The 15,371-nt window shown below is 44.5% G+C and overlaps 1 long non-coding RNA gene across 1 annotated transcript; it reads right to left on the bottom strand.

Moving 5' to 3' along the window:
- Positions 1-1,472: 1,472 nt before the first annotated feature.
- LOC139046243 (uncharacterized) lies at positions 1,473-13,603 on the bottom strand. Its single transcript, XR_011506077.1, has 3 exons — positions 13,542-13,603; positions 12,727-12,830; positions 1,473-2,530 (listed from the first exon to the last, which is right to left on the bottom strand). It is a non-coding gene; the product is annotated as an uncharacterized lncRNA (long non-coding RNA).
- Positions 13,604-15,371: the final 1,768 nt, after the last annotated feature.

Below are 15,371 nucleotides of genomic sequence, written 5' to 3'. Positions count from 1 at the left end.
TTGATCTATCACCTTCTTTCATTAAATTCAGATATACCCAGCCCCGCAGCTATATCTCTCTCCTCCCAACACTGTCTCCTATCTCCTAGATGCCCCCAAACCCTGTCTTTTCCTAGTTCTTTTTATGATCAGCTTCTCTATTTGTTGATCTTTTCCCCAGCTGCTATTTTTTTTAAGGAAGATTAGCCCTGGGGTAATATCTGCTGCCAATCCTCCTCTTTTTGCTGAAGAAGACTGGCCCTGAGCTAACATCCGTGCCCATCTTCCTCTACTTTATATGTGGGACACCTACCACAGCATGGCTTGACAAGTGGTGCCATGTCTGCACCCGAGATCCAAACCCGAGAACCCCGGGTCACCGAAGCAGAATGTGTGGACTTAGCTGCTGTGCCACCGGGCCAGCCCCTGCTATTTTATTTTAAATGAGGGGTGAGCCGATGTTAAACAAGGTTAATTTCACAGCCAATGAGCGCAACACATGTGACAAACATCTGTGAAAACAGCATCTTAGGAAAGTTAAATAAAACCCAGAAAAGGACTTCCTAATATCAGGCTTAGAAACCCTGAATCCTGAAGGAGACAGAGACAACGGAATTAAACCAGGACAAGAAAAATTTCTCGGATGAGTCAGTCATTCAACATGTTTCCTCCCGCACAAGGCATGGTGTTGGAGGCAGAGGGAGACACTAAAATGTCTAAGATACAGTCCTTGCCAGAAGGATGTTATACTTTATTTTGGAGAGATAAGAGGAAATTAGAAAGAAAATAGAAAGAGCCAACAGCCAACATTTTAGACAGTTTATTAAGTTCCCTTTCACATGCTTGACTTCCAGCTAAAAAGAGATTGTTTTCCTTAACTCTGCTTTTGAGCTTTGTTCGGGAACTAGAGTTGACCAGTATGTCATGAGCGGTGCTGAGAGTACACAGTCACAGGTGACATTGTGTATGGTGCTCAGCATGGCAGGACAAGAGGGGCACTGGGTTTGCCGTGACTAGAGGATCTTTGGAGTTTAGCAGGTAGACTCTCTTACAATCAACTGTGGAGAGATACGCACAGTGATAGAAACTGGGAGCTTCAAGAGCCTATGAAACCATCTGGTGTAGGCTCCCACCTGAGGGTGGAGTCCCTTCCACAGTGATCCTCTCAGGGAAACAGCAGCTCAGTAGAGAAGACAGTAGGTTTATGGAGTCCCATGGAGCTGGTCCAGTTTCCAGTTCTGTCACCTATTAGCTGTGTGACCATAGGTGAGTCACTGAAATTTTCTAAAAGTCTGGGATTCTAAAATTGATCAGAACTCTTGGTCACAAGTGACAGAAAACTCCATTGGAATGGGTTTGCAAGGTGTTTTCTTCTAATACTAAACGTCTGGCATTTTTCCATACCAACAACCAATTCTTCAACACCAACTGGGTGTCTAAAAATTCAATTCAATTGTGACACTAACTCTCAGGAGTTAGGGCACACTCCACAGGTTAAGAGCTCCATCCCACAAGACAATCAAGTCCAGGAGGCCAGCTGTGCTCTTGACTGCCAGTTGTAAATTCAAGAGTTCCCACAACTCCCTTCTCAGGTTCAATAATTTGCTAGAATGATTCACAGAACTCAGGAAATCACTTTAGTTACTACTACCATTTATTAAAAAGGAGACAACTCAGGAACAGCCAAAGATGCAGAGGGAAAGGTATTGGCTGTGTGTGTGTGAGTGTGTGTGTGCGTATGTGTGCGTGTAGTTCCCATGCCCTCTCCATTTGTGTCACCCTCTCAACACCTTGATGTGTTCACTAAACCAGAAGCTCCCTGTGGGGGACTGGAATTGGCCACCCCAAGATATGTCTCTTCGGCATGAGGATTATTTTGGGCTGGTTACTTTGAAAAACTGTAGACAGAGAGAAACTCCGAAAAGTAGAATTTAACCCTTTGTAAAGAGACTTTTACATTTGTAAAGGAAATCGCCATCTATAAAGGTGTCTCCCTCTCTTTACCAGGAAGAAGCAGGGATGAGCTTATCTCTAGAAACTCTTATCAATGCAGAAGGCAAGGACTTAAACCTGCATAATAACCTTACTCTTGTTTACTGTGCTTTTCTGGTAACCTCCCATAACTGACTCCCCTCACCCCCAACATCCTCCTTTGTCTTTAGCTGAGGGTGGTATTTAAGGTGAGAGCTTCCACCATTTTAGTGAGTTGCTCAGTTTGCCTGAGCCTCTCCCTGTATACATGTTATAAAGCTTTGTTTAATTTTCTCCTGTTATTCTGTTTCATGTGAATTTAATTCGTTGTCTGGCCAGAAGGACCCAGAGTGGGTGGAGGAAATGTCTTCCTCCCCTACATCCCCAAATCTCATTCTTCAAGGATTTTTGTACAGCTCAATCTCCAGCTCTGTCTTCTCTCCTCCTCAGAGGTTGAGGTTGGTGGTGGGGTTCAAAGTTCCAACTCTCCAATCACTTGGTCTTTCGGAAGACCAGCCCATCCTGATTCAATTTGGTGTTCCACCCTAAGTCACTTCATTAGCATAAACTCAGGAGTGACCTACAAGAGAAAGAAAATTGATTGCTGGTAGACTGAGACTTGTCGTCTTAGAGTTCAGCAATCTCGACAGACAGAAAACTTTTCTTTCCTAATAATTTCAGAAAAAGTATCTTGGAACTATTTTCTTTTGTCCAGCATAGGCCAAATGTTTATCCCTGAGCTAATAATGTGGCTAGATTGGAGTGTTCTGATTAACACCCTAATCCCTGGAATTAAGCCTGGGATCCACTGAAACTATAAGAACCAAGAATGGGGAATGAGGAAAGAAGTTCCTCAGAAGAAAGTAGAGTTTCTCTTGCCAGAGGAAGGGAAATGGTGTTTGGGCAGGAATAACTAGTCGGTCCCTTTTTCTCATATGTAAAATGAGGGTAGTCATCTCTTCCCTCCGCTCAATAGTTTTCTCCAACTCCTTTTCTACCATAATCTACACCCCTAGGACCCTTTCCAACATGTGAAGGGTGTGTTCTCTGAGCCTTTGTCCAGCTATTATGTGATGGAAGCTTCAGCAATTCCTTCAGGGAGATGAAACCAGAGCTTAATAAAGTTTCCCATTCATCAAAGTTTTTCCACATTTTCGTAGACTTAAATTTGTCCATTTCCCATCCTGGTTATACCCTGAGAATTTACAGAGTGCAATATTCTGCCCTGGCCTGTGTCATCTCACTATTTTATGTGCTTTTCATTAGAGTCTACATTTCATTTGAAAATGTCAAAATACTGCCCACATGACCAGAAACCAACCGAGAAGACAGAGTCAGTTTATAAGACCTGCCACATGGGGTTCGGTGCTTGTCTGATCATGAATCATGAAATCATTTTGGGACAGATGGTGTAGTCATGTCGAAGAATAATGCCCTTTCAAGAACAATGCTAATTGGGTCACATCTGTCACATGAGTGATCACACATGGCAGAGGCTGGATTTCCTTAAACTTTGGTTTGTTTCTATTTCCAGGAGTGGTTAGAGCTTACTTCAGTGTGTTCAGTAAACACTTGCAGGGTAGTAACTACATCAGTTCACTCATTCATTCATCCAGCACATATGTTCTTAGTTCCTTCTACATGCCAGATTCTGTTCTACATGTTTTCACTCCGTGAATCTTTCCTTCTGTTTGGGGGAAGGTGAATAATAAATAAGCAAACCGATAAATAATATGAATGCAGATAATGATAAACACAATGATGACAACAATAGGGTAATCATGAGTGTGTTTAGGACGGTGTGTGTATAAGAGATGGATGCAGGGAAGCTAATGGGACGAGGTGATGACATTTCTGCTTATGTCTGAATGACCAGAGGGAGCCAGCCATGTGAGATCTGGGGAGAAGGGTGCCTGGAACAGAGAACAGCAAAGGCAAAAGGCCTGAGCTAGAAGTGGACTTGGTTTGTTTAAAAGTCCAGAAGGTGAGTGTGGCCATTACCTAGTGAGTGAGGGGTAAAGTGGGTCAGAATGAGGTCAGATAGATAGTCAGGGGCAATGGTAAAGAGATCAGATTTTATTTTAATAAAACCTAATATCAGTGAATGCTTACTCTACACCACTTACCATATAAGTAACTCATTCAATCCTCATGAAAATTGTATGAGATAGGTATAATTACTAACCTCTTTTTATAGGGTAGGAAACTGAGGCACAAGGGCATTAAGTTTTGAACCCAGGACATGGCTCCAGAGCTGTGCTCTCAGCCACTATCAGTAAAACGGAAGCCACTGGGCAGTTTGAGGAAGGGATGACATAGCTGCCTTGCATTTTTCAAAGGTCTCTCTGGCTGGGAGAGATTGTAGGGGAGCGAGAGTGGAAGCAAAGAAAACAGTTAGGAGGCAGCCGTGATAAAGCAGCTGGGAGCTGGCGGGGTTGAGGGCAGGGGCCCTGGAGAAGACACAAGTGGAGAGATTGGGGTGGGTTTTTGGTGTCATGACTGAATGGCCTGGATACATGTGGTGGGAGACAGAGAGGAATCAGATGTGACAGATTTAAGAGAAGGGAGGTTAGTCTCTGCTCTCACAAGGCTTACAGTCAAATGGTCCAGACACATGCCTATTTACTTATTTTTTTTTTTTTTGAGGGGCTAATATGGTGGTGTTCTTGGCCTTTTCATTCACACAACCACGGGAATGATTTTATGCCACAGAGGGAGGGGGGTACATCTTCACTAAGGAGGGTGAAGAAACACATGTTTATCTTACCCGATCCTTCCCCTCGGGGATTCTGGATCTCCAAATGTAAAGGGAAGTTTTATTTCCTCTTCCTCCAGCCTCAGTGACCCAGGGGAAGTGCCTGGGCTGCATTCCAGTCTTTAGCCAAGACTGAGAAGCCAGATGGCTTTGTTCTCTGGAATTGTGAACTCCCCAGTCTCCTGAACATGCCAGCCTTCTCGCCCCTCCAGCCCTTTTATCTGTGCTCTTCTCTCTCACCAAAGCCCTCTCTCCTCGACAGTCTGCCCTCCTCCTTACCCTTCAGGTTTCTGCCCAGCACCCAACCCGTGTGTGGAGCCCTCTTGACTTTTCCCAGCACACCAGCCCCGCTTCTCTGCCGCATTCTCACTCTGCTTTGGATATAACTCCATGTGAGCAGTTATTTTGGTGAATTCTAACAGTCCTGCAAACTCCCCAAGAGTTGGGTATGTGTGTGATTGTATGTGTGCATGTGTTTGTGTATGCATGCATGCCTGTGTGTTTGCATGTGATTGCGTGGTTGTGTGTTTTTATGTGTGAGTTTGTGTGCATAGGTGTGTTCCATCTTGAGAGCCCTGTGTCTAGCAGAATACCTGTCAGACAGGAGCGAGGACTGCGAAAGGAGCTTTTAGCTTTTGAACAAAGAAGTCAAGGAAGATCAGTAAAGGAACAGAGGGAGAAGAAGCTATAGAGATAAAAGTCAAAATATAAGGCTGTCCAGTGCATGGGAAAGCAGAGTTAAGACGTTAACCCCGATGAATGTGGCTCTCCCTCAGGGCAAAATCCCCTGGCACACTGGCAGGTCACGTTGTGCAGGTCTTTGCTTCCATAGTAGCTCACGGTGAACAGACTTTTCCAGTTGAAGTGTTCAATCATTTTGCCTCTGTTATTTTTCTTCCTCTGGGCAAATTTACCTTCCCACAGTAATTACCTTGTTCAGATTCCTCCAAAATGTCATTGGGTTTGATAGCTGCTAGAATTGAATTTGCTCTTCTTCATCTCAGCATCGTTGAGTTCCGTCACTTGGGCAGACGGGAGGACTCTGAGAGTATTTACTTTCCATTATATAGCGTGGGCAGAACAGAGAAAAATGGGGAAAAAATAGGTAGGCTTGGAGAGAAGAAAATTATGGTTACTTGGAAAAAGGCAATGATTTTGAAGAAAAAGAAAAACAGGAGACCCATCAATTATGTTATTAAATATCTTATAAAGTTTTGTGTTTTCAAATGCATTCTTCTTTTTGGCTGTCCTTAGTTTGTTGGTTCATTCATTCATCATTTTCCTCACTCGACTTTCATGGTGCATAGCCTACATGTTGTAGGAAACAGGACTACAGACTTAGAATTCAGAAATAAGACTTTGCTGTTCATAAGAACTGCATTGTTGGAAAGGAGAGGGAGTGTGTCCACAAGCCAGCTCTGCCCCCACATTAAAAGGTCAGGCTTTCTCTTATACCTGAGTAAAACCCAAGACCCCTTCCAAGATTTGCCTTGTAATCCCTGGGGAAGAGGAGTCCCATGACCTTCAGGTAGGGAAGAAGGGACTTGCAGATGCCCCCCAGAGGAGAAGGAGGAGGACCTCGTGGTCAGGAGTCAAACTTCAGAAAGGATTTTTGGAAGGGATGCTGACAACATGCATTTGAAAGAGCTACCGTATTTATCCTACAAAATATTTAGGATCACAGCGGCTTATGGTAAAATGAAGAACAGCTTTAGAAGGAGTCATGGTGTTCGTCCAGGGCAATAAAATATGATGAAGTTCAGGGTCTGTTTGCTGGATGGATATTTTAACTTTTGGGACAGGTGACACAAAGGTCTGAAGTTACAGAGGGCAGATTTCCTGGCCATGTACTCCCCACTGTGAGAGCCTCGAAGATGACTCAGGTGTGGTCTCTGTCCTCCAGGTGTTCCTCATCTGGTGGGGGAGACAGAAGAACAAATGGATCAATTATATGGAGGGTGGGAAGCTGATAGGAGTGGCAGAAATCATCCATGATGGGCGTGTTCTGCCAGGAATGGTTTGCTTTGGCTGAAGGTATTAGGGTATTTGCAGAGATGCGGTGACACCTGAGCTGTGTTTTATGGATGAGCACGCGTCTTTCTTGCACAATGGGAAGGATTACGGAGCAGGAAAGGGCCCTCCAGTGGTTTTTCTGGCAATTCCTTGGCTTGTAGAAGCAACACCTCGATCTCTGCTCCCATATTCAAGTGCTGTTCTTTCTATGTGTGCCTGTTTTCAAATGTACCCTGTTGATGAGGACACCAGTCACATTGGACTAGGACCCACCCTAATGATGTCATCCTAACTAATTACATCTGTAATGATACTGTTTCCAAATAAGGTTGCTTCTGAGGTACTGGGGGTTCTGACTTCAACATAGGAACTTTTGAGATACTCAATTCCACCCATAACACTTTCTCAGTGTAAGGGGCCACGGGAGGAGAGAGAACAGGAAGATGAAGACAACAAGGTTGAATGTGGTGTTTGAGTGTCCAGCTGGCCATACTGAGAGTTCCCAAAGACATTCTGTAGACAGTTTTCAGCTTCATTCAAACCTCTTCTCAAACCTGCTCCAGAGCTCCACGCTGCTCTGTAAGTTCACTCGGTTGTTTTCACATGTAGGGTTAAGGTGTTGTCTGGGCTTAATGAATTATACCTTAAAGTTTTTTCCAGCTCTCTTGAGGAAAATGACAAAGTGGATGTTTCCTCAGTGATTCCAGGGCTCCTAAAAGGTAGAATATTCAGCTAGAAAATACTGTACTGTTTGCCCTCTGCTGTGTTGTCCACTCTGTCTCATGGATGTGGACCTTCTGACATGCTGGGGAAGACAGAGGCAAGGGTCTGAGTTAGACAAGCTGGCCAGGCAGAGTACTGGTGACAGCCCAGGCTGGAGAGCAACAGTGTTTGCATCTCTTGAAGCTTAGTGGACTTCCAGGAAGAAATAGGGAGAAATCCAAAAGTGGGCCCCAAAGCATTTCAATTCTCCAAGCACCCTAACTGTGCAAATCTCATTCTGACACCCATAATAAGCTCACAACCAGAAGGACAGAGAATCACATGGGAGAGAGGGGCACGGAGGACCAGCTCAGCCTCTCGCCTGGGGCTGAACCCAGACTCTGACACGGTGACTGGACCTGCAGTGTCCTGGATCTGAGTATAGAATTCAGAGCTCACATTCCTAGGCTCTCTTGCAGCTAGGATGCAAGCTTGTGGGACTTCAGAGCTAAAGAGAGCTCTGTGAGGAAAGTAGGACTGGCTGCCACCATGTTTGAGTTTTGGAGGCTGCAGGGTTGAGTTCCTGACTCAGGGGTGGCTTGGATGCTCAGGACATGGAGGGTGGACAATAAGGTCAAGTCCTTGGTATTTCACTGGACCCAGTGCTCAGTAGCAGCAGTGAAGGCTGTTTTCCCATCAGGCCATCCCTGCAACTTGTATTTTGAGTCTTGCTTCTGGACACTTAGGTTCTAGTCTGTTTATCTCTCTGTGAGCTAACCAATATCCTGACATAATTCCTTCTCCTGCTTAAACTAGCCAAAGAGGACTCTGTTGTTTGCAAGTGAAAACCATGACAGGCCCACTGTGTGTTTAAAATAGTTTGTGCTAAAAATATAGACCAAAAAAGGAAGGAAAGAAGGAAAAAAGGAAGCAAAGAAGGAAGAAGGGAGAAAAAGAAAGGCTGACCAATGCATTGAAAATCTGGAAGCTCTGCTTTTAGACCTGGGCAGTGTCTTCAGGCAAGTTATTTCTCATTCCTGATCTCTAGAGCATTCATAGCATTATGAGTAGGTTTCAAATGTCCCTTCTGGTTGAACCATTCTTTGAAACAATGCCGTAGTTCAACATTTAGATGATATTTACTTTTTTGAGTTTTTATTTTTTGTTATCAAACAGGTAGAATAAAATAAGATTTAGATGGGACCACAGTCATTGATTTGGATCAATCTAATAAAAAGAACCAATATGCTTTCTTCTTGCTCCAGGAAACTGGAGGCAGCAGCCTCCCACTTGCCCACGGCAGAGCCAGGCCAGGACACGGGGCTGCAGCAGGCAGCTTGGCCCGAGCTCCCCCACACCTGGGGGAAGGCTTCTCCTTGGTTAGCGAGTTTTGCACCATGAAGCTGCACATCTCTTTCTTTCATTGTGTGATATAAAAGTCCATGAAATGAAAATATAAAGGAGCCATTGATCAAAATCCTCAGCGTGGTTAAATCAGTGAACTGTGTACCAGCACATTTGTTCTTATTAAGGCTTGAAATGGCAGAAACCAGAGATTGTCGTTGTATTAGCCCAGCAGGTTCAGCTCCGTTAAGGTGGGAAAACAACTTAAAAGTTTCCTTAAAGAAGACAGCACAGTGTGGCCCACTTGCTGGTGCAGGGTGTGTATCAAGATTGTGAGCTCCTGGCTTAGTTCCTTTGTCTCCAGGTTAAGGTATTGTCTTTCAGGCTGTGGATTCAACACCCTTGTTTCAGGGAGAAAGGTGGCCCAGGAGCTACCAGCCTTGGTTGTCATGAGGAACTTTTCCTCGTTTCCAAATTCTTCTCCCCACCAGAAAGGAGAATGGTGGCATGGCTAGAGGTGGGATTCCAGCCGTGATGGCTAATCTTATGTATCAACCTGGCTAATGCTTCCCAGTTGTTTGGTCAAACGCCAGTTTGGATGTCACCGTGAGGATATTTTTAAGATGTGATTGACATTTAAGTCAGTAGACTTTGAATAAAGGAGATCCCCCTCCATAATGTGGATGCCCCTCACTCAATTACTTGAAGGTCTTAGGAGCAAAGACTGAAGTATCCCCAAAAGGAAAGAATTCTAAAAACTGCAACGGAGAAGCCTGACCTGAGTTTCCAGCCTGCTGTCCTGCGGAATTCAGACTCAAGACTGCAAGGTCAACTCTCACCTGAATTGCCAGCCTGCCCTGCAGGTTTCAGACTCGCCAGCCCCAATAGTCACATGAATCAGTTCCTTAAAATCTCTCTTCGTCTCTTTCTATTTCTAATCTATATCTATATCTACATCTGCATCTAGTCTATATCTCTGTATCTCTTATTGGTTCTGTTTCTCTAGAGGACACTCTGACTAATGCACCAGCCCTGGTTTTGGTTTCTTCCCCCACTGATAGTGTTTTCTCTGTATTGTCAGTTTCATCATCTGTAAAATGGGGATAAGAAAACATCCCTATTAAGTCCACCAAGAGTTTTTGAAAATACGCTCACATCATCTCCTGTGTTAGAATCTCTTTGCGGGCTGCATCCCAGAATCAGCCTTGTGTCCTTTTACTACTACGAATGCCTGGACCCCTCTCCTGACTTTCTGGGTCAGTAGAACTAAGGGAGGCACTAGACATTCACCAACTTTAAAAACGTGCCCCAGAGAAGTCTGATGTAATGGAAATTGAGCACCATCGGCTTAGTAATAACATCCAACTTCCTTAGCACCCAAATACCATCACAGTCTGATATCTTTCACCATTTCACACCCCAGTCTAGACACATGGAACTTTCACACTCTTTCTCTCCTTGTGTTTTTGCACACACTGTTTCATCTGCCTGAAATCCACCCCACCATACACCCCCCTACTTGGCAAACTCCTATTAAATCTTTAAGGCCCAGCAGACAGGGGATGCTTTTCCAGGTCTCCAGGACCCCTGCCCATACGTCTAATATCTCTGTTATGGTGTTGATCACATTAAATTCCCATCGAACCACACTTCTCTGTTTGGCTGCAAACTCTTCAAAGTTGAACATCACATCTTTGTGTCCTCATTACCCAGCACGATGCCTGACACGGAAAGCTCAATAAGTTTTTGCTGAATTTAAATTCCAAAGCAAGCTTCTCTTGTACAGATTCCACACTCACGAAGCAACCTTTTGATAATTTGACTTTCCTGGTAGCTGCCACTGATGGAGCAAATGCATGTTCCCTCAGACGGATGTGAATGTCTGGGCCACATGACAGTGCATTTATTTCTAGTGGTAAATTAATAAATGAGAATCCTGGTTTACACATACAAAATTTGCTGAATGAATGGCTTGCTTATGGTCATGGCTCAATTATACAAATACAGATGATCCTCCTAGCCTATTATTTGCAAACCAATTTTTGTTTATTATCTTGAATTTGCTCCTTTCTTCAGTCCTGCCCAGTCTGTCTTCTCCCTTGTATGGATAAAAGCTGGCACTGAATGTGACCCCATCAGAAAGGTGATTTTATAAAGCATTGGTGTTGTGTCATTATTGTCCCTGATAGTTTGGGCTATATATCTAGGGTAGAATCCACCAGATTTTGGTATTGTGGGGTCCCATCCCATTCCTGGTCTACCTAGGCTGCTGCAGCAAAATCTAGCTTAGGACAGTGGCTGTGTGAGTGCTGTCAGGAAGACAGGGGCCCTTGCTTCTCCGTTGGAAGGTGGGTGATGGAGAATGAGTCGTGCTGAGTTGATCTTTCTCACATTTAGCTTTGAGACAGACAGCCCATCTTATGTATTTTGCTCTCTGGGGTAGTTCTGGCTGCTGACATTTTCCTCCTAGCCCAGTTGTACAAAGCAGGCTCTTTTTGGCAGCTGGCAAAGGCTACCAAACCTGGAACCCTGGAATCAATGTAGTACAAGAGGAGCCTCCTATCTAGGGATCAGTGGGTGCAGGTCTCAGGCCTGCTCCTGCCACCGCACGCCCAGAGCAGCAGGCAATCTTTGCCTCTGGTTGTTTTCACGCTGGAACTGGGATTGGCCTCAGGGCCTCTATATGCTGGATTTTAGGGATGAAGATTAAGGATGGGGCATCTGTTGAAGGAAAGTGAGATGGGATCGGCTCAAATAAGCCTGCACCTGTTCTCTAAACCTACCTTCCTCAAAGCCACCACTTCATTCAGGAACCTCTTTCCTCGTCCCTGGTTCCACCCTCCCCACCGCCCTGCAGCAATCACAGGATTGGATAGAAACTCAGCATTCCCTGCCCGTCTGGTTCCAAGTCATTGTGGAATGCTCAAGCGCTTTTTCCTCTGCACGGGGTATATGCACCTGGCCGAGGGTTCTGCACCATCAGGTGGGTCCGTCCTCACCTGCTCTTGTGTCTGTGCTTTCTCTCTTGCCAAGATCCTACTGCCCGCTCCCTTGCTCACACCCCCTAACTGCCGCCTCCCAGCCTCCCGCTCTGTACCTCTGTGTTCAGGTGGCTGCCACCCTGAGCAGTTACTAATCTTACGTTGGGGAGGCGGGTAACCAGGGCCAGAGCAGTCAGCTTCAGTGGCTTGTTCAAGGCCATGTGATGAATTGGTTGCACACCTGCCCTGGAAACCGAGAAACTGTCTTCTAATCCTCTGCCTTTTCTTTCTGAAAATTTGATTTGGGGAGGTGGGACTGGGGTCCTGAAGACTGGAACTGCCTGGGGCAGGGACTTCAGAAGCTGACCCAGAGGGCTCTGCATCCTATGGGTGCCTGAGAAGGAGAACCCGAGAAGGCAGAGGGGCTGAGAGGAATCAGGGCCAGCAGGTGTAAAGATAAGCCCAAAGCAGGAGCAGGGCATAGACGCAGGCAAAGGTCAGACTGGAGAGTGAACGTGCCCTGGGCTGGGTGGCAGTGGGAACAGTTCCAGGACACGTGAAGGTGGCCACAGTGGGGAGCACAGCTGGGAAGGCAACTGGTAGAGAGCACAGCTGGGAAGCCATCGGTACACTGTGTTGGGCAGTGAACGTGCTACTCTCCCGTGAAGACTAGAGATGGCTCTTGTAATCCCGCATCCCTCAGGCTCCATCCAGGGGCCACCTCCTCCAAGAAGCTTTCTTTAATTCTCCCCATCACTCATAATCACAATGGAAGAGAGAGAATCACAACAAATATTGGATCAGTGATTCTCAACTGAATGGCTTTGTAAAATATAGATACCTGGCTCCCCGTGCACATCTATTGAATTATAACCTCCAGGGGAGGGGCCCAGGCATATGTATGTTTAACAAAGTTTTCTAAGTAATTCTCATATATCTCTCCAAAGGGTCTTAAGAACTACTATACTGTACACAGCTTACCAAGAAGTCCACAGACATGGCTGCCCGTTTTCTGGCATCACTTTGGTTTGTAGCACAACCCGAATTTACTTTTTATCACCCATGGTACTCTCTCACGAACAGTGCTGGGGAAACACCAAGAACTCTGTAAATACTTAATGACTGGTGCAAAGCTGGGGCATCAAAGGCCACAGTAAGCATGCACAAGACACACAGATGCTCACACACGATTCCTTACACAGGGGAGAAGTATAGACTGCAGGAAAATGGGAACGTGCAAATAAGAATAAAAAAGAAAATAAAAATCACCTGTATTTACTCCCTGCCCTCCAAAACGACCAGTTCCAGGAGTGTGTGTGTGTGTGTGTGAGTGTGTATGGTTTTATACCAAAATGGGATCATGCTGTGTATGCTCTTTTATAACTACGTTTTGAAATTTAACAGTAGATCATAAGCAAACTACATTCTCTTAAAAATATTAACATAGCTTTAGGTCCTTAGCAGGGATTTCACCAGGAAATCATTATCAAAAATATCTCAAAGATGGGATCTTAGAATCCAAAGTTAGAAATTTTGGCTTTTCTCCCCAAGATATATTTGACATTTATGAATGTCAATGCACGTCCTCAAAATACATCATTAAAAATTAAATATTTAATTTGAACAGATATTGTATGTACTTTACTGTTTTCATTGTGTTGTTTCTCTGTTCAATTCTCTTTGATAACTCCCTTTATAGAATGAAGTCCAAAAATATTTGGTTGGCATTCAAAATCCTCTGCCACGTGCACCCAATCCACTTTCTAATGTTTGTCCCATTCGTCCCCATTTGGTACCTTCTACTCTTGGCGTCGTGTTGTTCTCATTGTTCTCCAAGCGCGGTCAGGACAGCTTCTACTCTTTATTGACAATGCGCTCCCTATCTGAATGCCCTCCCTCCTCTCTGCCTATGCACCTCCCACCTGTCCCATAGTAAACTTTTCCATGTCCGTAAATAGGACAGTGTTTCAGTCGCGTGTTACTGTGTAACAAATCTCTCCAAAACTTGATGGCTTAAAACAGCAATGTCTTATTTCTCCTAGTTCTTTGGATCAGCAATTCGAGCTGAGATCAACTAGATGGTTCTTCTGCTCTCCACCTCTGGGGTTGTCAGATAGAGCAAATAAAAACAAAGGACACCCAGTTTAGTTTGAATTTCAGATAGACAATGAATAATCTTTTAGTAGAAGGGTGTGATATTTGGGAAATACTTGTGCTAAAAAATTCCTCATTGTCTGGAAAGAAAATGTAACTGGGTGTCCTGCATTTTAGCTTGCAATCCTGCTCACCTGGGATTACTCATTCCGCAGTGGGAGGGCCTTGGTTCTCGTCCACCTGGCCTCTCATCCTTCAGTAAGCTGGATGGGACTTCCTTATATGGCAGGCTCAGGACAGTATTTCAAAAGGGCAAAGGTGGAAGCAGTGAGGCCTTTCAAAACCTAGCCCTGGACATCACGTAACATCACTTCCTCCTCGTTCTATTGGTCACATGAGTCATGGGCCAGCCCACGTTCAACAGACGGGAAATAGGCTCTGACTTTGGATGGGAAGAGCAGCCATGTGACATTGCAAAGGGGCACGCATCTGGGGAGGAGAGGAATGGCTGTGGTCCTTCGTGCAAGCAGAGAGTCAACATTCTTCCCTATGATTTTAAAACATTGCCTTGTATTCTACCGTACCATAATTTTTTACCCATTCTCCATTTTTGGTACTTAGATTATCTCCTTTTATGTTGTTATGAACTTTGTTGCAAAAAACAGGAATGTTTGTGCATTTGTCCAATTTTGCATAATTTTTTCATTTAAGAGTTAGAAACCACTGTCTCTTTTCAGAGCCCAGCTTTATCACTTTCCAGCTGTGTGTCCAGGGGGAAAATCACTTAGCATCTTTGTGCCTCAGTTTCCTCATCTGCAAGATGGAGACAAAAACATGAGTTGCCTTGTGGGGTTACCATGAAGATTAAGTAGATACTAAACATAAAATGATCAATAACTACTCATTATTATTAAGATAAATTCCTAGCAGTGAAATTATTAGATCAAGAGGTATAGAGGTATTTAAGATGTTTCCTATATATTAATAAATTGAAGGAACCAAGTTTTGGATTAAGAAAAACAAGTCCAAGTTCTATAGCCTAGTGGTTAGGAGCTAAGACTTCAGACCAGGAGTCAGCACACTACTGCCCATGCGTTGGTTTTGTAAATAAGGTTTTACTGGAACACGGCTGTGCCATTTTGTTTATGTGTATCGCTGCTTTTGCACTACAGAGGCAGAGGACTTGTGGGAGAGACGAAGTGGCCCACAAAAATGAAAATATTTGCTCTCTGACCCTTTACAGAAAGTTTGTCAATCTCTGGTTTGGAATGAGAAAGGCCTGGGGATATCTGCGCCTCTGCATGGTGGCACAGTGCTAAGTGAAGGATGACATTCTAATTTTAATCTCCTACTACCTAGGTGGATATTGGGCAAGGCGGCAATCAAAATGACTTTATCTACACCAAAATGACTTCATCCATAGAGTAGAAGCTGCTTAAATACAAGGTTACGTGTGTTTATGTGCGTGAATATGTGTGCCTATGTGTATGTCTATGTGTATGTATGTTTATCCATGCACATGTGTATGCATG

This window comes from Equus asinus, chromosome 2 (assembly GCF_041296235.1).
Source record: "Equus asinus isolate D_3611 breed Donkey chromosome 2, EquAss-T2T_v2, whole genome shotgun sequence".
In the NCBI taxonomy this organism is placed as follows: domain Eukaryota; kingdom Metazoa; phylum Chordata; class Mammalia; order Perissodactyla; family Equidae; genus Equus; species Equus asinus.
Note: the sequence above shows the minus strand (reverse complement) of the source record. Positions and strands in the feature narration are given on the sequence as shown.